We start from the raw sequence: 23,818 nt of genomic DNA, 5'->3' as shown, positions 1-23,818 counted from the left end.
TGATTCTTCCTAAGGCCCACTTGACTTTGGACTCCAGGATGTCTGGCTCTAAGTGAGTGATCAGACTATCGTGGTTATTGGGTCATGAAGATCTTTTTTGTATAGTTCTTCCATGTATTCTTGCCACCTTTCCTTAATTTCTTCCGCTTCTGTTAGGTCCATACTGTTTCTGTCCTTTATTGTGCCCATCTTTGCATGAAATGTTCCCTTGGTATCTCTAATTTTCTTGAAGAGATTTCTAGCCTTTCCTATTCTATTGGTTTCCTCTATTTCTTTGCATTAATCACTTAGGAAGGTTTTCTTATCTCTCCTTGCTGTTCTTTGGAACTCTGCATTCAGATAGGTATAGCTTTCCTTTTCTCCTTTGCCGTTAGCTTCATGAACCCCATGAACAGTATGAAAAGACATCACATTACCTGACCTCAAAATAGGCTACAAATTTGTAGTAACCAAAATAGCATGATCATAAATAAAAAAAAAAAAAACATATAGACCAGTGGAATAGGATAAAAAGTCCATAAATAAATCCATATGTTTATGGTCACTTGATCTTTTGAGATGAACTTCCAGATGTTCAAGCTGGTTTTAGAAAGACAGAGGAACCAGAGATCAAATTGCCAAAATCTGCTGGATCATTGAGAAAACAAGAGAGTTTCAAAAAAAAAAAATCTATTTCTGCTTTATTGACTATGCCAAAGCCTTTGACTGTGTGGATCACAATAAACTGTGGAAAATTCTGAAGGAGATGGGAATACAAGACCACCTGACCTACCTCTTGAGAAAACTGTATGCAGGTCAGGAAGCAATAATTAGAACTGGACATGGAACAAAAGACTGGTTCCAAATAGGAAAAAGTTTACGTCAAGGCTGTATATTGTCATCCTGCTTATTTAACTTCTATGCAGAGTACATCATGAGAAATGCTGGGCTGGATGAAGCACAAGCTGGAATCAAGATTGCCAGAAGAAATATCAATAACCTCAGATATGCATATGACACCACCCTTATAGCAGAAAATGAAGAAGAACTAAAGAGCCTCTTGATGAAAGTGAAAGAGGACAGTGAAAAAGCTGGCTTAAAGCTCAACATTCAGAAAACTAAGATCATGGCATCTGGTCCCACCACTTCATGGCAAATAGATGGGGAAACAGTGGCTGACTTTTTTTGGGGGGGGGCTCTAAAATCACTGCAGATGGTGATTGCAGCCATGAAATTAAAAGACGCTTACTCCTTGGAAGAAAAGTTATGACCAACCTAGACAGCATATTAAAAAAGCAGAGACATTACTTTGCCTACAAAGGTCTGTCCAGTCAAGGCTATTGTTTTTCCAGTAGTCATGAATGGATGTGAGAGTTGGACTGTAAAGAAAGCTGAGAGCCAAAGAACTGATGCTTTTGAACTGTGGTGTTGGAGAAGACTCTTGAGAGTCCCCTGGACTGCAAGGAGATCCAATCAGTCCATCCTAAAGGAGATCAGTGCTGGGTGTTCATTGGAAGGACTGATGTTGAAGCTGAAACTCCAATACTTTGGCCACCTGATGCAAAGAGCTCACTCATTTGAAAAGATCCTGATGCTGGGAAAGATTGAGGGCAGGAGGAGAAGGGGACGACAGAGGATGAGATGGTTGGATGGCATCACCGACTCCATGGACATGAGTTTGGGTAGGCTCCGGGAGTTGGTGATAGACAGGGAGGCTTGGCGTGCTATGGCTCATGGGGTCGCAAGGAGTCAGACACGACTGAGCGACTGAACTGAACTGAACTGATCTTTGAGAGAGGTACCAAAACACAAAACAGAGATGTCAGAAGCTGCGTTAGGCTTTACTGACAAAATGGAGGCACGGCCCCAACCCCCTCTCCTCGTCCCGCAGGCACGGTCCCGGGATTAAGGAGTTAGGTCTTGTGATTCTGACTTTTTTTTTCCTTTCTTCCATTGAGTTGGCTGGAAAGAATGTTAAGGTGCTTATTGTTCTTGAGAGAAGCATGAGAAAGCACAAAGCCTTCTGCAGTTGTGCCCAGAAAATGATCTATAAAGTAACCATTGACATTTATTCAAGGATCTTTACAAAGAATGTTCCAGGATGAGCACATAGGCCACAGCTTGAGGCCATGGGAAGGATTGTTATCTGAGACCTGTTTGTGAGGGGAATGTTTATGGCAAAGGAAGCTTGCTGAGCTCTGGGTTTAGGAATAATTAAGAGTAGCTAGAAGCCTTTTTAGGAGATAGCTTAAGATACTAGGGGCAAGCAGGATTTAGAAAGATAAGAAATAAACTGAGGAATGTGGTATGCAGCCCAGACATAAGCATGAGTTACAATGTAATCACAAGTAAACGATTCTGAGAGAATTGCTGAAGCAGGAACTGTTTGAAGGGCAACAAGGAGACAATAAATCTGGGTGTCGGGGAGCTGAAAATGTGAAACCTCTGTCCTAATGCTTTTGTCAAAGTATAAAAGAAGACCAAAGAAGACCTGATGCTTGAAATAAACATGCAGTCCAGCACCTTGAGTCAGAGGCTGCATCATTCTCCGCCGACACCGCTCATCTCTTCAGGCTGATTCCCTGGTTGCTGGAGCTGGACTCCGGCACAGACAAGAACAATATCTTCCATAAACGGTATTCAGTTCAGTTCAGTTGCTCAGTCATGTCCTACTCTTTGCGATCCCGTGAACTACAGCACGCCAGGCCTCCCTGTCCATCACCAACTCCCGGAGTTTACTCAAACTCACGTCCATCGAGTCGGTGATGCCATCCAACCATCTCATCCTCTGTCATCCCCTTTTCCTCCTGCCCCCAATCCCTCCCAGCATCAGAGTCTTTTCCAATGAGTCAACTGTTTGCATGAGGTGGCCAAAGTACTGAGTTTCAGCTTCAGCATCATTCCTTCCAAAGAACACCCAGGACTGATCTCCTTTAGAATGGACTGGTTGGATCTCCTTGCAGTCCAAGGGACTCTCGAGAGTCTTCTCCAACACCACAGTTCAAAAGCATCAATTCTTCAGTGCTCAGCTTTCTTCACAGTCCAACTCTCACATCCATACATGACTACTGGAAAAACCATAGCCTTGATTAGACAGACCTTTGTTGGCAAAGTAATGTCTGTGCTTTTGAATATGCTATCTAGGTTGGTCATAACTTTTCTTCCAAGGAGTAAGCGTCTTTTAATTTCATGGCTGCAATCACCATCTGCCGTGATTTTGGAAAACTAATTATCCACATGCAGAACAATGAAATTGGACACTTACCTCATTCCATATATAAAAGTCAACTAAAAAGGATTAAAAGCTTAAATGTCAAACTTGAAACTGTGAAACTACAAGAAGAAAAGTGGGCAAAAGTTTTTGACATTGGTCTGGACAATGATTTTCCAATATGACCCCAAAAGCACAAGCAACAAAAGTAAAAGAGGCAAATGGAATTGCATTAAGCTAAATACACTTCTGCACAACAAAGAAAACAAACAGAAGAGAGAAATCTACAGAATAAAAGAAAGTATTTTTCAAATCATACACATGACTAGGAAGCTCATATCCAAAATATATAAGGAACTCATACAACTCAGTAGTGAGAAAAAAACCCAATTAAGAAATAGGCAAAGAGGGTTTCCCTGGTGGTCTAGTGGTTGAGAATCTGCCTGCTGGTTTGGGGGACATGAGTTTGATCCCTGCTCTGGGAGGATCCCACATGCCATGGAGCTATTGAGCCTATGTATCACAACTACTGAGACTGTACTCTAGAGCCCATTAGTCTCAGTACCACAACTACTAGAGCCTACGCACATAAAGCCCTCACTCCACAGTGAAAGAAGCCATTGCATATGAGAAGCCTGCTCACTGCAACAAAGAGTAGCCCCCACTTAACCCTCGTTTTTGAGATTGTACCCAAGTACTGCATTTCAGCCTCTTTTGTTGACTATGAGGACTATTCCATTTCTTTTAAGGATTCTTGCCCACAGTAGTAGATATAATGGTCATCTGAATTAAATTCATCTGTTCCCATCCATTTTAGTTCACTGATTCCTAAAATGTCAATGCTCACTCTGCTATCTCCTATTTGAACACTTCCAATTTATGGACCTAACATTCCAGGTTCCTATGCAATAGATATATTCAGCCTTAAAAAGCAAAGAAGAAAATTGTGTCATTTTTGACACTACAGATGAACCAAGAGGACATTATGCTAAATAATCCAGGTGCAGAAAGGCAAATACTGGCATTATCTCACTTACATGTAGAATCTAAAAAAGTTGAACTTGTGGAGAGTAAAATGATGGTTACCAGAAGTTGGGGTTGAAGTGTGGTAGGGAAAATGGGGAGATATTGGTCAAAGAGTGCAAAGTTGTAGTTGTGTAGTTTGGATGAGTAAGTTTAGAGATCTAATGTGTTTCATTATGATTATACTTAATAATGATGTATTGAACACTGAAAATATGCTAAGAGAGTAGATTTCAGGGGCTCTTATTGCAAAAGAAATAGTAACTATATGAGGAGATGATATGTTCTTTAATTTGTTTTACTGAAGTATAGTTGATTGTATTAATTTCTGCTGTACAGCAAAGTGGTTCAGTTATTCATACATGTACATTCTTTTTCATATTCTTGTCCATTATGATTAATCACAGGATATTGAATATACTTCCCTGTGCTCTACAGTAGGACTTTGTTGTGTATCCATCCTACATATATTAGTTTGCATCTGCTGCTGCTGCTGAGTTGCTTCAGTCGTGTCCGACTCTGTGCGACACCATAGACAGCAGCCCACCAGGCTCCCCCGTCCCTGGGATTCTCCAGGCAAGAACACTGGAGTGGATTGCCATTTCCTTCTCCAATGCATGAAATTGAAAAGTGAAAGTGAAGTCACTCAGTCGTGTCTGACTCTTAGTGACCCCATGGACTGCAGCCCACCAGGCTCCTCCTTCCATGGGATTTTCCAGGCAAGAGTACTGGAGTGAGGTGCCATTGCCTTCTTCAAGTTTGCATCTACTAATCCCAAACTCCCAATCCACCCCTTTTCCACCTCTCTGCCTTGGCAACTACAAGTTAGTTCTCTATGTCTGTGAGTCTGTCTGTTTCATAGATAAGTTCATTTGTGTCTTATTTTTTTTAAGATTTCACATGTGATATCATATGGTATTTATCTTTTCTCTTTCTGACTTACTTCAGTTAGTATAATAATCAGTAGATTCATCCATGTTGTTGCAAATGGCTTTATTCCATTCTTTTTTATGGCTGAGTAGTATTCCATTGTATATATTACCACATTTTTATGCATTCATCTGTTGATGAACATTTAGATTGTTTTCATATCTTTGTTGTTGTGAATCGTGCTGCTATGAACAGAAGGGCGCATGTGTCTTTTTTTTTTTTCTTAAATATTTATTTGGCTGTGCTGGGTCTTAGTTACAGCATGCTAACTCTTAGTTGTGGCATGTGGGATCTAGTTCCCTGACCAGGGATCAAACCCAGGCCCCCTGCATTGGGAGCATGGAGTCTTAGCTACTGGACCACCAGGGAAGTCTCATGCACGTATCTTTTTAAATTACAGTTTTATCCAGATGTATGCCCAGGAGTGGGATGGCTGGATCATGTAGCAACTCTATTTTTAGTTTCTTGAGGAACTTCTATAGTGTTTCCATAGTGGCTGCACCAATTTACATTCCCAACAACAATGTTCCCTTTTTGAGAAGATGATATGTTAATTGTAGTAATCACTTTGGGCCTCCCTGCTGGCTCAGTGGTAAAGAACACAGGTTAGATCCCTGGGGTGGGAAGATACCTGGAGAAGGAAATGACAACTCATTTCAGTATTCTTGCCTGGGAAATCTTACGGACAGAGGAGCCTGGCAGGTTACAGTCCATGGGGTTGCAAAAGAGATCAACTTAGTGACTGAACAGCAACAACAGTAACCACCTCACTATGTATATCTGAATCAAATCAACATGTTGTATGCCTTAAATACAATTTTAAAATTATTTTAAAAGAATTATTTAAAATGATATTTTAATAAAGAATTATCATAAAATAAATGTGAAAAACTATAAAAAAGAGAAAAAAGATTTTCCAGAATGAAAAATATTCATCTATTCACTGATATAACTAGAGAATCCACCTTCTCCATCCACTTCCTCAGGGCACCCTTGATTTCTTTGTTTCTCAGGCTGTAGGTGACAGGGTTAATCATGGGGATCAGAACAGAGAAGAGCACAGAGACCAGGATGTCCAGGATATAGCCTATATTGGGTCTATCATAGTTAAAGTTGGCTATTCCATAAAAGACCACCACAGGGAGGTAGGATGCACAGATAGTGAAGGTCTGGTTCCTGCCCTGAGCAGCGGGAATCTTAAGGAGGGCAGAGATGATAAGCAGTAGGACACTGCAATGAATAGGCAGGGGCTCAGGCCAGTGGTGGCACTGGCCACGTGGAGCACAGACTCACTGAGAGAGGTGTCAGAGCAGGAGAGCTTCAGGAGCAAAGGTACGTCACAGAGAAAGTGGATGATCTTGTTGAGTCCACACTGAGGGTCAGCACTGTGTCTTTCACAGAATCCTCTAGCCCACACAGTCAAGTTCCAATCAACAAAATACACACAGACCTTCAGAGTCATGAGGAGCAGATATTGAAGAAGGTGGGAAATGGTTACATAGTGGTTGTAAGTCACAGTAGCCAACAAGACACCCTAAGCACCAGCACAGGTCACAAGGAATAGGGTCTGGGAAAGACAGCCCTCATACAAGGTGGTCTTCCTCTAGAAGTTCCCCAGCATGACCAAAATGGTGGCAGATGAGTAGCAGATGTCCAAGAAACACAAGGTGCTGAGAAAATAATACATTGGAATGCAGAGGGCAGGACTGACTCTGACCATTGTTAATGTGAATGTATTTCCCAGAAGAGTTAAGAGATAAATGATCAAGAAGGCTGGGAGGAACAACACTTACAATTCAGGATGGTTGGAACATCCTAGGAAGATAAATCCAGTGACCACACAATGATTTTTCATTTCTTTGAGTTCTTTCTCAACTGAAATGAAAATTAAGAAATACAAAGACAACAAGATACTAGGACAAACACTGGGAGAACTAACACTTACTCATCCTTTATTACATGGGGTAGATGATATCTCTTTTAGGTAGTGTAGTTTGACACTTTAAGACTAGGATATATGCATTCCCCCTCACTCTCCATCCTCTTTTGCTTCTGTGTTTACTTGCCATGCCTTCACTATTACCTATTAGTTTGATCCCCCTACCAGTCTGTAACTTCTATTAGGCAAGGGATTTATCTCTCTTTAATCCATATGTACTCTATAACACTTTTGTTAGAATTAAGGAAGGAAAGAAAGAAATTCAGTTTTAAGCACTGGCATTGAGAAACAGTAGTTGATGAATTAAACTAGAACCGAAATACTTTTCTTCTCAACCTCCTTATCCCCTGGGAAGAAGTCACAGAACCAAATTTTAAGTTTACTGGGTATGAAATAGCTTTCATGATCTTTTGCAACCTGTTATTTGAGAGAATATGCTAGTCTATGCCAGAAGGGGATTTGCAGATGTCATTAAGGTTATTAATCACCTGACTTTAAGATATAAAGATTATCCTGTATATTCAAGTGTGCCTAATCTAACCACATGCATACGTGCTAAGTTGCTTCAGTCATGTCCAACTCTTTGTGACACTATGGGCTGTAGCCCGCCAGGCTCCTCTGTCCATGGGATTCTCCAGGCAAGAATACTGTAGTGGGTTGCCATGCCCTCCTCCAGGGGACCTTCCCGACCAAGGGATCAAACCCATGTCTCCTGAATTGCAGGTGGATTACCCTGAACCACCAGGGAAGCCTGAATCTAATCACATGTGTGCTTGAAAAACCACAGTAGAAGGTGAATTCAGAGATTCAGATGACAAGTAGGATTCCATGTCATTGTTAGCTTGAATATAAATGGGGCCATGTGTTAAGGAAAGGTAACAATTGGTCCTAAGATCATAAGAAACTAACTTTTGCTAACAACTTGAATATATGTGAAGGTGGAATCTTCCCCAGAGTCTCTAGATAGGAACCCAGCCCAGATGACACACAGTGATTTTAAGTTGAGCCAGCCTCACACTGTGCCAGTACTTCATTGTAGCAGAGGACCCAGCTGAACTGTACTGTATCAACCTTCTGTCCCACAAAACTATGAGACAATAAGTAACTGTTTAAACCATTAAATGTATATTAAATTTATTATTAAAATAGTACCATGGAGTATAAGAGTCAAGGATAGGATGAGCATTTTTCACCTGTACACTTATGTGGTAAACCAAATAATGGCACCCCAAAGATGCTCATGCCCTCATCCCTGGAGCCTGTGAATATCTTATGTGGCAAAATACACTTTACAAATATATTGATCTTTTTTTTCCATAGCTGTTTTTTATTCTTCTAGTTTCATTGAGATACAATTGACATGCAGTAGTATGTGCACAAGAGTTCCTTTATATCCTTGACAACACTAGTTATCTCTTGTCTTTTTATAATAATCATTGCAACAGTTGTGAGGTAGCATCTCATTGTGGTTTTGATTTGCATTTTCCTGATTATCAGTAGTCTTGAGCACCTTTTCATGTACCTGTTGGCCATTTGATGTCTTTGAAAAAATGTTTATTTAGAGCCTCTGCCCATTTTAAATCAAATATCATATAATATTGCTTATATGTGGAATCTAAAAATATGATACAAATGAATCTATTTACAAAAGAGAAACAGTATCACAGACATAGAAAACATACTTGTGGTTACCAAAGTGGATAGCAGGGGTGATTGTTGGGGACAGATAAATTAGGAATTACAGATTAACATATACACAATATTATATATAAAATAGATCACCAACAAAGACCTACTATATAGCACAGGGAACTATATCAATATTTTGTAATTACCTGTAAAGGGAAAAGAATCTGAAAAAGAATATTTTTATACATATGAATCACTTTGCTGTACACCTGAAACTAACATATTATAAATCAACTGTATTTCAATTAAAAATTTAAAAAAAGAATTAAAATTTTTTTATTGGAGTATAGCTGATTTCTGAAGGAGATTAGCCCTGGGATTTCTTTGGAAGGAAGGATGCTAAAGCTGAAACTCCAGTACTTTGGCCACCTCATGCGAAGAGTTGACTCATTGGAAAAGACTCTGATGCTGGGAGGAATTGGGGGCAGGAGGAGAAGGGGACGACAGAGGATGAGATGGTTGGATGGCATCACCGACTCGATGGACGTGAGTCTGAGTGAACTCTGGGAGTTGGTGATGGACAGGGAGGCCTGGTGTGCTGCGATTCATGGGGTCGCAAAGAGTCAGACACGACTGAGCGACTGATCTGATCAGATCTGATCTGATAGCTGATTTACAGTGTTGTGTTAGTTTCAGGTGTATAATAAAGTGAATCAGTTATACATGTATAAATATCTTTTTTTTCAGATCCTTTATCTATATAGGTTATTACAGAATATTAAGTAGAGTCCCTGTGCTTTATAGTAGATGCTCATTAGCCATCTATTTTATATATAGAAGTCTGTATATATTAATCTCAATCTCCTAATTTGCCACTTCCCCCTATGTTTCCCCTTTGGTAATAAGTTTTATTTCAAGAGCTGTGGAGTCAGTTTCTGTTTTGTAAATAAGTTCATTTGTATCATTTTTATTAGATTCCACATATTAATATAAGTGATATTAATATAAGTGATATCACGTATTCCTCTGAGAAGTGGAATACTTCTAAATTGCATATACACACCACACCTTCTTCTTTATCCACTCATCTGTTAATGGACATTGAGGTTGTTTCCACATCTTGGCTATTGTATTATACAGTGCTGCAATGAATATTGTAGTGTGTGTATCTTTTCAAATTACAGTTTCTCCAGATATATGCTCAGGAGTGGGATTACTAGATCATACATTAGCTTCACTTTTAGTTTTTTAAGGAAACTCCATCTGTTCTTCATAATGGTTCTTCCAATTTACATTCCCACCAACAGTGTAGGAGTATTCCATTTTCTCCATACCCTCTCTAGTATTTATTGTTTATAGATTTTTTGATGATGGCCTTTCTCACTGCTTCCTTGGTGGCTCAGAGGGTAAAGCATCTGCCCACAATGCAGGAGACCTGAGTTCGATCCCTGGGTCAGGAAGATCCCCTGGAGAAGAAAATTGCAACCCACTCTAGTATTCTTGCCTGGAGAATCCCATGGATGGAGGAGCCTGGTATGCTACAGTCCATGGGGTTGCAAAGAGTCGGACACGACTGAGCGACTTCATTTCACTCACTTCACTTTCTCACTGCTGTGAAATGATACCTGATTGTTTTGATTTGCATTTCTCTATAATTAGTGATGTTGGGCCATCTGTATGGGCTTCCCTGGTGGTCAGTGGTAAAGAACCTGCCTGCCAAAGCAGGAGACACATGTTCAATCCCACAGAAAGATCCCTTGGAGAAGGAAAAGGCAACATAGCCCAGTATTTTTGCCTGGGAAATCCCATGGTCAGAGGAGCCTGGTGGGCTACAGCACATGGAGTTGCAAAAGAGTTGGTCACAACTTAGCAACTTAACAACAACAAATGCCTTCTTTGGAGAAATGACTATTTAGATCTTCTGCCCATTTTTTGCTTGGGTTGTTTTTTAATATTGAGCTGCATGTGCTCTTTGTATATTTTGGAGATTAATCCCTTGTCAGTCACATCATTTGCAAATATTTTCTCCCATTATGTGGGTTGTCTTTTTGTTTTGTTTATGTTTTTCTTTGCTGTGCAAGAACTTTTCAATTTAATTAAGTCCCATTTGTTTACTTGTGTTTTTATTTTCATCATTCTAGGAGGTGAATCAGAAAAGATATTGCTGTGATTTATGTCAGCAAGTGTTCTGCTTGTGCTTTCCTCTAACAGTTTTATAGTATCTGATCTTACATTTAGGTCTTTAATTCATTTTGAATTATTTTTGTGTATGGTGTTAGATAGTGTTCTTTTTTGTTTTGGCTGCCCAGTGCAATGTTCAGGTTCTTAATTCCCCAACCAGGGATGGAACCCATGCATCCTGTATTAGGAGCAGAGGGTCTTAACACTGAAACACTAGGGAAGTACCAGGGAGTGTTCTAATTTCATTCTTTTACATACAGTTGTCCAGTTTTCTCAGCACCACTTATTGAAAAGACTGTCTTTCCTCCATTGTATAGTCTTGCCTCTTTTGTCATAGATTAATTGACCATAGGTACATAAGCTTATCTCTGGATTTTCTATCTTTTCCCATCGATCTATATTTCTGCTTTTGTAACAATGCCATACTGTTTTGATGACTGAAGCTTTGCAGTATAGTCTAAAGCCAGGGAGCCTGATTCCCCCAGCTCCATTTTCCTTTCTCAAAATTGCTTTAGCTATTTGGGGTCTTTTGTGTTTCCATATAAATTTTAAAGTATTCTAGTCCTCTGAAAAATGTAATTGATAAAGATTGCATTGAATCTGTAGATTGCCTTGGATAGTATCATCCTTTTAATATTAATTCTTCAAATCAACAACATGATGTATCTTTCTATCTGTGTTATCAGATTCTTTCATCAGTGTCTTATAGTTTTTTAAGTGTAGGTATTTTACCTCCTTAGGTATGTTTATTCCTATATACTTTATTCTTTTAAATGTGATTGTAAATGGGATTGTTTCCTTAATTTCTCTTTCTGATTATTTATTGTTAGTATATAGAAATGCAACAGATTTTTGTATATTAATTTTGTACCTTGAAAATTTACCAAATTTATTGATAAGCTATAATGGTTTTTCATGGCATCTTTAAGATCATCTATGTATAGTATCGTGTAATCTTCAAAAAGTGACAGTTTTTCTTCTTCTTTTCCAAGTTGTATTACTTTTCTCTTTTTCTTACCTGATTGGTGTGACTATGTTTTCCAATACTATAGTGAATAAAAGAGGTGAGAGTAGGCATCATTTTCCTATTTCTGATGTTAGGGGAAATGCTTTCAGGTTTACACCACTGAGTATGATATTAGCTATGGGCCTTTAATATAAGGTCTTTATTATGTTGAGATGTGTTCCCTCTATATGCATTTTGTTAAGAGGCTTTTTTAAATCATAAATCTATATTGAATTTTATAAAAAAATTTTTTTGTAGTGATTGAGATGATCAGATGATTTTTTTCTTCTCAGTTTTTAAAAAAATTATTTATTTTAATTGAAGGCTAATTACTTTACAATATCATACTGGTTTTTTGCCATACATTGACATGAATCAGCCATGTGTATACATGTGTTCCCCATCCTGAACTCCCCTGCCTCCTCCCTCCCCATCCCATCCCTCAGGGTCATCCCAGTGCACCAGCCCTGAGCACCCTGTCTCATGCTTTGAACCTAGACGAGCAATCTATTTCACATATGATAATATACATGATTCAATGCTATTCTCTCAAATCATCCCACCCTCACCTCCCACAGAGGAGGTTTGGACTCCCACAGAGTCCAAATGTCTGTTCTTTACATTTATGTCTCTTTTGCTGTCTCGTATAAAGAGTCATTGTTACCATCTTTCTAAATTCCATATATATGTGTTAATATACTGTATTGGTGTTTTTCTTTCTGACTTACTTCACTTTGTATAATAGGCTCAGTTTTATCCACATCATTAGAACTGACTCAAATGCATTCTTTTTTAAAAAATTTAATTAATTAATTTTACTTTACAACATTGTATTGGTTTTGCCATACATTGACTTGAATCTGCCATGAATGTACATGTGTTCCCCATACTGAACCCCCCTCCCACCTCCCTCCCCATCCCATCCCCCCCGGGTCATTCCAGTGCACCAGCCCTGAGTACCCTGTATCATGCTTCAAACCTGGACTGACGATTCATTTCACGTATGATATTTTACATGTTTCAATGCCATTCTCCCATATCATCAAGCCCTCACCCTCTCCCACAGAATCAAAAGACTGTTCAATATATCTGTGTCTCTTTTGCTATCTCTTGTACAGGGTTATTGTTACCATCTTTCTAAATTCCATATATATGCATTAGTATACCGTATTGGTGTTTTCCTTTCTGGCTTACTTCACTCTGTATAATAGGCTCCAGTTTCATCCATCTTATTAGAACTGATTCAAATGCATTCTCTTTAATAGCTGAGTAATATTCCATTGTGTATATGTACCACAGCTTTCTTATCCATTCCTCTGCTGATGGACATCTAGGTTGCTTCCATGTCCTGGCTATTGTAAACAGTGCTGCAATGAACACTGGGGTACATGTGTCTCTTTTAATTCTGGTTTCCTCGGTGTGTATGCCCAGCAGTGGGATTGCTGGGTTGTATGGTAGTTCTATTTCCAGTTATTTTAAGGAATCTCCACACTGTTCTCCATAGTGGCTGTACTAGTTTGCATTCCCACCAACAGTGTAAGAGGGTTCTCTTTTCTCTGCACCCCCTCCAGCATTTATTATTTGTAGACTTTTTGATAGCAGCCATCCTGACCAGTGTGAGATGGTACCTCATTTTGGTTTTTATTTTCATTCCTCTGATAATGAGTGATGTTGAATATCTTTTCATGTGTTTTGTTAGCCATCTGTATGTCTTCTTTGGAGAAATGTCTGTTTAGTTCTTTGGCCCATTTTTTGATTGGGTCATTAATATTTCTGGAACTGAGCTGCAGGAGATGCTTGTATATTTTTGAGATTAATTATTTGTCAGTTGGTTCATTTTCTATTATTTTCTCCCATTCTGAAGGCTATCTTTTCACCTTTCTTATAGTTTCCTTCGTTGTGCAAAAAAGCTTTTAAGTTTTAAAAATAATTAATTAATTAATTAATTATTTAAATAAAACTTTTAAGTTTAATTAGATCCCATTTGTTTATTTTTGTTTTTATATCCATTACTCTGGGAGGTGGGTCATAGAGGATCCTGCTGTGATTTATGTCAGAGAGTGTTTTGCCTATGTTTTCTTCTAGGAGTTTTATAGTTTCTGGTCTTACATTTAAGTCTTTGATCCATTTTGAGTTTACTTTTGTGTATGGTGTTAGAAAGTGTTCTAGTTTCATTCTTTTACAAGTGGTTGACCAGTTTTCCCAGCACCACTTGTTGAAGCAATTGTCTTTTCTCCTTTGTATATTCTTGCCACCTTTGTCAAAGATAAGGTGTCCATAGGTGCGTGGATTTATCTCTGGGCTTTCTATTTTGTTCCATTGATCTATGTTTCTGTCTTTGTGCCAGTACGGTACTGTCTTGATGACCGTAGCTTTGTAGTATAGTCTGAAGTCAGGCAGGTTGATTCCTCCTGTTCCATTCTTCTTTCTCAAGATTGCTTTGGCTATTTGAGGTTTTTTGTATTTCCATACAAATTGTGAAATTATTTGTTCTAGTTCTCTGAAAAATACCATTGGTAGCTTGATAGGGATTGCATTGAATCTATAGATTGCTTTGGATAGTATTCTCATTTTCACTATACTGATTCTTCCAATCCATGAACATGGTATATTTCTCCATCTATTTGTGTCATCTTTTATTTCTTTCATCGGTGTTTTATAGTTTTCTACATATAGGTCTTTTGTTTCTTTAGGTAGATTTATTCCTAAGTATTTTATTCTTTTTGTTGCAATGGTGAATGGAATTGTTTCTGTAATTTCTCTTTCTGTTCTCTCATTGTTAGTGTATAGGAATGCAAGGGATTTCTGTGTGTTAATTTTATATCCTTCAACTTTACTATATTCATTGATTAGCTCTAGTACTTTTCTGGTGGAGTCTTTAGGGTTTTCTATGTAGAGGATCATGTCATCTGCAAACAGTGAGAGTTTTACTTCTTCTTTTCCAAGCTGTATTCCTTTTATTTCTTTTTCTGCTCTGATTGCTGTGGCCAAAACTTCCAAAACCATGTTGAATAGTAGTGGTGACAGTAGGCACCATTGTTTTGTTCCTGACTTTAGGGGAAATGCTTTCAATTTTTCCCCATTGAGGATAATGTTTGCTGTGGGTTTATCATAAATGGCTTTTATTATGTTGAGGTATGTTCCTTCTATTCCTGCTTTCTGGAGGGTTTTTATGATAAATGGATGTTGAATTTTGTCAAAGTCTTTCTCTGCATCTATTGAGATAATCATATTGTTTTTTATCTTTCATTTGTTAATGTGATGTGTCACATTGATTTACGAATATTGAAGAACCCTTGCATCCCTGGGATAAAGCCCACTTTTATCAAGATGTATAATCTTGATGTATGGTCAAGATGTATGATCTTTTTAATATGTTGTTGGATTCTGTTTGCTAGAATTTTGTTAAGATTTTGGCATCTGTGGTCAGTGATATTGGCCTGTAGTTTTCTTTTTTTGTGGCATCTTTGTCTGGTTTTGCTATTAGGATAATGATGGCCTCATAGAATGAGTTTGGATGTTTACCTTCCTCTGCAATTTTCTGGAAGAGTTTGAATAGGACAGGTGGTAGCTCTTCTCTGAATTTTTGGTAGAATTCAGCTGTGAAGCCATCTGGTCCTGGGCTTTTGTTTGTTGGAAGGTTTCTGATTACAGTTTCGGTTTCTGTGCTTGTGATGGGTCTCTTAAGATTTGCTATTTCTTCCTGGTTCAGTTTTGGGAAGTTATACTTTTCTAAGAATTTGTCCATTTCTTCCAAGTTGTCCATTTTATTGCCATATAGTTGGTGATAGTAGTCTCTTATGATCCTTTGTATTTCTGTGTTGTCTGTTGTGATTTCTCCATTTCTAATTTTGTTGATTTGATTCTTCTCCATTTTTTCTTGATAAGTCTGGCTAATGGTTTGTCTATTTTATTTATCTTCTCAAAGAACCAGTTTTTAGCTTTGTTGATTTTGGCTATGGTCTCCTTTGTTTCTTTTGTATTTATTTCTGCCTTAATTTTTTTGATTTCTTTCCTCCTACTAACCCTGGGGTTCTTCATTTCTTCCTTTTCTAGTTGCTTTAGGTGTAGAGTTACCTTATTTATTTGATTTTTCTCTTGTTTCTTGAGGTAAGCTTGTATTGCTATGAACCTTCCCCTTAGCACTGCTTTTACTGAATCCCATAGGTTTTGAGTGTTGTGTTTTCATTTTCATTCATTTCTATGCATATTTTGATTTCTCTTTTGATTTCTTCTGTGATTTGTTGGTTATTCAGAAGTGTGTTGTTTAGCCTCCATATGTTTGTATTTTTAATAAATTTTTTTCCTGTAGTTGATATCTAATCTTACCAGATTGTGATCTGAAAAGATGCTTGGAATGACTTCAGTTTTTCTGAATTTACCAAGGCTAAATTTATGGCCCAGGTTGTGATCTATCCTGGAGAAGATTCCGTGTGCGCTTGAGAAAAAGGTGAAATTCATTGTTTTCGGGTGAAATGTCCTATAGATATCATTTAGGTCTAACTGGCCCATTGTATCATTTGAAGTTTGTGTTTCCTTGCTAATTTTCTGTTTAGTTGATCTTTCCACAGGTGTGGTGGGGTATTAAAGTCTCCCACTATTATTGTGTTACTGTTAATTTCCACTTTCATACTTGTTAGCATTTGCCTTACATATTGTGATGCTCCTATGTTGGGTGCATATATATTTATAATTGTTATATCTTCTTCTTGGATTGATCCTTTGATCATTACGTAGTGTCCTTCTTTGTCTCATTTCACAGCCTTTAATTCAAAGTCTATTTTATCTTCTATAAGTATTACTACTCCTGCTTTCTTTTGGTCTCCATTTGCACGACTGAGTGACTGAACTACAGCTACTACTATCAATGAGCAAGTGGAAACCAAAATTAAAGCTATAATAATTATCATTTGCAATTTATTTTTAAAAAAAGCTTAGCTGTAAAATTTAACCAAACATGTACAAAGACTTTTATAAAGAAAACTAAAAAATGAGTATGAAAGAAATAAAGATCTAAAAAAGTAGAGGGATATATTGTTTTCATGATTGGAAGACTCAACATAGTAAAGATGTCAATTCTCCCCAAACTGATATACAGGTTTAATGTGTTTCCCATCAAAATCACTAGTAGCTCAGCTGGTAAAGAATCCACCTGCAATGCAGGAGACCTCAGTTCGATCCCTAGGTTGGGAAGATCCCCTGGAGAAGGGAACGGCTACCCACTCCAGTATTCTGGCCTGAGAATGCCATGGCCTGTATAGTCCATGGGGTCACAAAGAGTTGGACATGACTGAGCAACTTTCACTTCACTTCACTTTGTCAAAATCCCAGCAGAAATTTTGTAGTTATAGACAAGATTATTCCAAATTTTAAATGGAAAAGTAAATGAACTGGAATAGCTAAAACATTTTGAAAAGAAGAATAAAATGGGAACAACTCTACCCTATAACCCAACTATGTTGTGTTGGTATAGGGATAGATTAATGGAACATAATAGAGAAGCCAGTCTCACACTACTAAACACAACTGATTATTGACAAAAGTACAAGGGAAATTTCATGGAGGAAGTAGTCTTTCAAATAAATTGTGTTGAATGGCCCAGACCACCAGAGAAACAAGACCAGGCTCCACTCACCAGTGGGCAGGAACCAGTCCTTCCCACCAGGAAGTCTGCACAAACTTCTTATACAGCCTCATCCACCAGAAGGCAGACAGCAGAAGCAAGAACTACAATCGTGCAGCCTGTGAAACAGAAACCACAACCACAGAAACTAGACAAAATGACGTAGCAGAGGAAAATATCTCAGATGGAGAACAGGATAAAACCCCAGAAGAATAACTAAGTAAAGTAGAGATAGGCAATCTTACTGAAAAAGAATTCAGAGTAATGATTGTAAAGATGATCCAAGATCTTGAAAAAAGAATAGAGGTATAGATTGAGAAGTTTCAAGAAATCTTTAACATAAGAAGCTAGAGAATCTAAAGAAAAAACAGATGAGTTATACAGTAATTGAAATGAAAAATATAGTAGAAGGAATCAATAGCACAATAAGTTAAACAGAATAGATAAGTGAGCTGGAAGACAGAATGGTGGAAATCACTTCTGCAGAACAGAATAAAGAAAAAAAAAGTAAAGAAATGAAGACAGTCTGAGAGACCTCTGGGTCAACATTTGATGCACCAACATTTGCATTATATAGGTCATAGAAGGAGAAGAGAAAGAGAAAAGACCTAAGAAAGTATTTGAAGAGATAATAGCTGAAAACTTTCCTAATGTGTATGCTCAGTCTCTCAGTCATATCCAACTCTTTGCAGCCCCATGGACTAGAGCCTGCCAGGCTCCTCTGTCCGTGGAATTTTCCAGGCAAGAATACTGGAGTGGGTTGCCATTTCTTACTCCATGGGATCTTCTTGACCCAGGGATCAAACCCACATCTCTTGCATCTTCTGCACTGGCATGCTGATTCTTTACCACTAGTGCCACCTGGGAAGTCCCAAAATCTTTCCTAATATGGGAAAGGAGACAGTTACTCAACTCCCCAAAGTGCTGAGAATCCCAGGAAAGATAAACCCAAAGAGGAACACACCAAGACACATGGTAATCAAATTGATAAAAATTAAAGACAAAGCAAAAATACTAAAAAAAACAAGAGAAAAGCAACAAGTAACACATAAAGGAACTCCCATAGTTTATCAGCTGATTTCTCAGCAGAGATTTTGTAGGCTAGAACAGAATGGCACAATATACTTAAAGTAATAAAAGGGAAGAACCCACAACTAAGAAAACTCTAGGCTCTCATTCATATTCAATGGAAAAATCAAAACATTTACTGGCAAGCAAAAGCTAAGAGAACTGAGCGACATCAGATCAGCTTTATAACATGCTAAAGGAACTTCTCTAAGTGAAAAGGAAAATGCCGTTACTAGAAACAAGAAAATTATGAATGGAAAAGCTTATTGGTAAAGGCAAACATATGGTAAAGGTAGGAAATCATCTACACACAAATATGATATCTAAACCAGGAATTGTGAGAAAAGGAGAGGACAAATTAAGGATACTGGAAATGTATTTTAAATTGAATGATCAGCAACTTAAAACAATCTTGTTTATAAATGTGTTAGTTGCTCAGTCATGTCTAACTCTGTGACCCCATGGACTGCAGCCCACCAGGCTGCTCTGTCCATGGGATTTCCCAGGCAAGAATACTGCAGTGGGTAGCCATGTCCTCTTCCAGGAGATCTTTTTGACCCAGGGATCAAACCCACATCACCTGCTTGGCAGGAGGATTCTTTTACCATTCAGCCACCAGGGAAGTCCCTTGAAAAAAGAATAGATATATGTTTAATTGAATCATTTTGCTGTACATCTGAAGTGAACACAACTTTGTTAATCAACTATATTCCAATATAAAATAAAAATTTTAAATACTGTGTTGGAGCAATTAGATATCCACAGGCAAACAAGAAAAAAAGCCTCTAAACTGAACCTCAGCCTAAATCACACCTTATTTAAAAATTATTTAACTCAAAATGGATCATATATTTAAATTTAAACCACCAAACTTTGAACATGTAGAGAAAAATTGGGGGACCTATGATTGTTGAAGACTTTTCAGACATGGTATAAAAAGTCTGATCCATAAAAGAAAAAAATGATAAATTGATCATCAAAACTAAAAACTTTTATTCTGAGAATGATTAAAGGATTAAAGTACAAGTTATGAATATGGAAAAAATATTTTCAAACATATTAGCTGATAGAAGACTCAGAATATGTTTTTAAGAGTCTTAAACTTAACAGTAAAGAAAACACATTCTAATTAGAAAATGGGAAAAATACATGAAGAGACATTTCACAAGAGGTTATACTGATCAGAGATCCTATTTAATACCATCAACCACCAGGGAAGAACAAATAAAGACTAGGATGAGATATCATATCATACCTGTTAGAATAGCTCACATAAAAAATAGTGATGGTACCAAAAACTAGCAAAAGTGTGGAGAAAATAGATCTCTCTCATATTTCTGTTAGAAATATAAACTGACACAACCATTCTGAAAAATAGTTTAAATTTTTCTTCAGAAACTAAACATGCATTTTCTACACAAGCTAGAAATTGCTCTCCTGGGACAGTTAGCCCAGGGAAATGAATACTAATATCCACATTAAAGTTTGTACATGATCATTTAAGGCAGTTTTATTTGCAGTAGCCAAAAACTGGAAATAACCAAAATATCCTACAATTGGCTTCCCTGGTGGCTCAGACAGTAAAGAATCTGCCTGTAATGCAGGAGATTTGGGTTCAGTCCCTGAGGAGGGAAGATACCCTGGAGAAAGGAATGGCTACCCACTCCACTCCTCTTGCCTGGAGAATTCCATGGACAGAGTCTGTCAGGCTCCAGTCCATGGGGTCACAAAGAGCTGACTAACTCTTTCATGTTAACTTAAACAAATTGTGGAATACTGCTCAGCAACAAAAAATGAATTATTGATACACATGGCAACTTGGATTGATTCTTTTTTTTTTTTTCCTAATTTTATTTTATTTTTAAACTTTACATAATTGTATTAGTTTTGCCAAATATCAAAATGAATCCGCCACAGGTATACATGTGTTCCCCATCCCGAACCCTCCTCCCTCCCCATACCATCCCCCTGGGCCATCCCAGTGCACCAGCCCCAAGCATCCAGCATCGTGCATCGAACCTGGACTGGCTACTCGTTTCCCACACGATATTTTACATGTTTCATTGCCATTCTCCCAAATCTTCCCACCCTCTCCCTCTCCCACAGAGTCCATAAGACTGTTCCATACATCAGTGTCTCTTTTGCTGTCTCGTACACCGGGTTATTGTTACCATCTTTCTAAATTCCATATATATGCATTACCAGAAGGGAAAGAGACACGTGTACCCCAGTGTTCATCGCAGCACTGTTTATAATAGCCAAGACATGGAAGCAACCTAGATGTCCATCAGCAGATGAATGGATAAGAAAGCTGTGGTACATATACACAATGGAGTATTACTCAGCCATTAAAAAGAATACATTTGAATCAGTTCTAATGAGGTGGATGAAACTGGAGCCTATTATACAGAGTGAAGTAAGCCAGAAGGAAAAACATAAATACAGTATACTAACGCATATATATGAATTGATTCTTAATAGCATTGTACTGCATACATGCTCATCCTGTCTGACTCTTTGTGATCCCATAGACTGTAGCCTGCCAGGCTCCTTTCTCCATGGGATTCTCCAGGCAAGAATACTAGAGTGAGTTGCCATTTTCTACTCCAGTGGATCGTTCCAACCCAGGGATCAAACCTGCATCTCTTGTGTCTCCTGTGTTGGCAGGCAGATTCTGTACCACTGAGACACCTGGGAAGCTCCTTAATGACATTATTCTGAGCCCCAAAGGGCAATCTCAAAAGGCTGTATATGGTATGATTTCATTTATATAACATTCTCAGAAAGGAAAAATTATAGAGATGGAGAACAGATTAGTGGTTGCCCAAGTTAGGAATGTCTAGGAAAAAGGACACATCTATTGAAGAGTAGCATAAGGGTGATACTTGTGGTGATAGGATAGTTCTATAACTTAACTGTAGTGGTAGTTACACAAATCTCTACATGTGATAACACAGAACTCGACACATATATCATAGTGTATAATGTCAGTTTCTTGGTTTTGATATTGTTGCTGCTAAGTCGCTTAAGTCGTGTCCAACTCTGTGCGACCCCATAGATGGCAGCCCACCAGGCTCCCCCGTCCCTGGGATTCTCCAGGCAAGAACACTGGAGTGGGTTGCCATTTCCTTCTCCAATGCATGAAAGTGAAAAGTGAAAGTGAAGTCGCTCAATCATGTCTGACTCTTAGTGACCCCATGGACTGCAGCCTACCAGGCTCCTCTGTCCATGGGATTTTCCAGGCAAAAGTACTGGAGTGGGGTGCCATTGCCTTCTCCTTTGATATCGTACTATAACCATATAAGATGTAACCAATTAGGAAAACTTGTCAAAGGGTACATAGGACCTCTATGTACTATCATTACAACTTTTTTTTTTTAAATGCAATTATTTTAAAATTTAAAAGTTTAAAAAATTTTAATGAAGAAGAAATTGAGACATCCTCAGGTTAACAAAGTAGAGTTCAGATCAGATCAGATCAGTCGCTCAGTCGTGTCCAACTCTTTGCGACCCCATGAATTGCAGCACGCCAGGCCTCCCTGTCCATCACCAACTCCCAGAGTTCACTCAGACTCACGTCCATCAAGTCAGTGATGCCATCCAGCCATCTCATCCTCTGTCATCCCCTTCTCCTCCTGCCCCCAATCCCTCCCAGCATCAGAGTCTTTTCCAATGAGTCAACTCTTTGGATGAGGTGGCCAAAGTACTGCAGTTTCAGCTCTAGCATCATTCCTTCCAAAGAAATCCCAGGGCTGATCTCCCCGTAAAATAATGATAATTTTCAAGGATTGAAATCATACAAAGTATGTTCCCTAACCAAAATGGAATTAAATTAGAGATTAACCACAGAATAAAGTATTTGGAAATTTTCCACTAATATATGGAAATTAAGAAACACATTTCTAAATGATGTGTGAATCAAAGAAGAAATTATGAAATAAACTAGAAAGTATTTTAAAATAAGTATGAAAACACAACACCTCAATATTTGTGAGATGCAGCTAAAATAATACTTAGAGGAGATTTTATGATTTTAAATACCTATATTAGAAAAGAAAATATGTCAACTTGAAATCATGATAAGTGATAAAGTGAAGTCTCTCAGTCATGTCCGACTCTTTGCGACCCCATGGACTGTAGCCTACCAGGCTCCTCCATCCATGGGATTTTCCAGGCAAGAGTACTAGAGTGGGTTGCCATTTCCTTCTCCAGGAGATCTTCCTGACCCAGGGATTGAACCCAGGTCTCCCATATTGTAGGCAGACGCTTTACCATCTGAGCCACCAGGGAAGCCAAAATCATGATAAAGGAATATTATGAAAAAACTTTATGCCAACAAATTAGAAAACTTAGATGAAGTAGCCAAATTCGTAGAAAAACACAAACTATCAAAACTAAATCAAGAAGAAATAAAATATCTTAGTATACCTATTTAACAGTCTTTTCACAAAGATAAGTTCAGGCCTACATACACTCACTAGCAAACTGTATCAAATACTCAAAAAGAAATAATACCACTACTCCACAAGCTCCTCCAGAAAATAGAGGCAGAAGGAACACTTTTCAACTTACTCTACAAGGCCAGTATCATTCTCATGTCAAAGTTAGGCCGAAACATCACAAGAAAAGAATACTTCAAACCAGTGTCTGTCATGAATATAGATGCAAATATTAGAAGACAAAATCTAAGAACATATAAAAATGATTATACACCATGATCAAGTGGTATTTATCCCAGGAATGCAAGGTTGGTTTAACATCCAAGTATTGATTAATGTAATACACCATGTTGACACAGTATAGGACAAAACCCACATGATTATTGCAATATATATAGAAAAAACATTTGACAAAATCTAATACCTATTCATGATAAAAATTCAGCAAGTGTGGAGCAAGATAGGTTTCCTCAACCTGATGAAAGCCATCTACAAAATAACCTACAGGAAACATTGGTTTTAATGGAGAAAGGCTGAAGGTTTTACTTCCAAGACCAGAAAAAAGACAAAGATGTCCACTCTCACCACTTCTATTCAAATTATACTGGAGGTTCTAGCTGGCACAAAATGAAAGGGAAAAGAAAAGGCATGCAGATCAGAAACAAAAAAGCAAAACTGTGCCTATGTGTGGATGACATGATGGTTCACATAGACCATCCTAGAGAATCTAAAAAACTATAACAACAACAAAATAACTCCTAGAACTAACAAATGAGTTCAGCAAGATCAC

At 38.0% G+C, this 23,818-nt stretch overlaps 1 pseudogene; it reads right to left on the bottom strand.

Moving 5' to 3' along the window:
- Positions 1-6,075: 6,075 nt before the first annotated feature.
- LOC138987295 (olfactory receptor 5J3-like) lies at positions 6,076-16,410 on the bottom strand (annotated as a pseudogene).
- Between the last annotated feature and the right edge of the window lie 7,408 nt (positions 16,411-23,818).

This window comes from Bos mutus, chromosome 3 (genome assembly GCF_027580195.1).
Source record: "Bos mutus isolate GX-2022 chromosome 3, NWIPB_WYAK_1.1, whole genome shotgun sequence".
In the NCBI taxonomy this organism is placed as follows: Eukaryota; Metazoa; Chordata; class Mammalia; order Artiodactyla; family Bovidae; genus Bos; species Bos mutus.
Note: the sequence above shows the minus strand (reverse complement) of the source record. Positions and strands in the feature narration are given on the sequence as shown.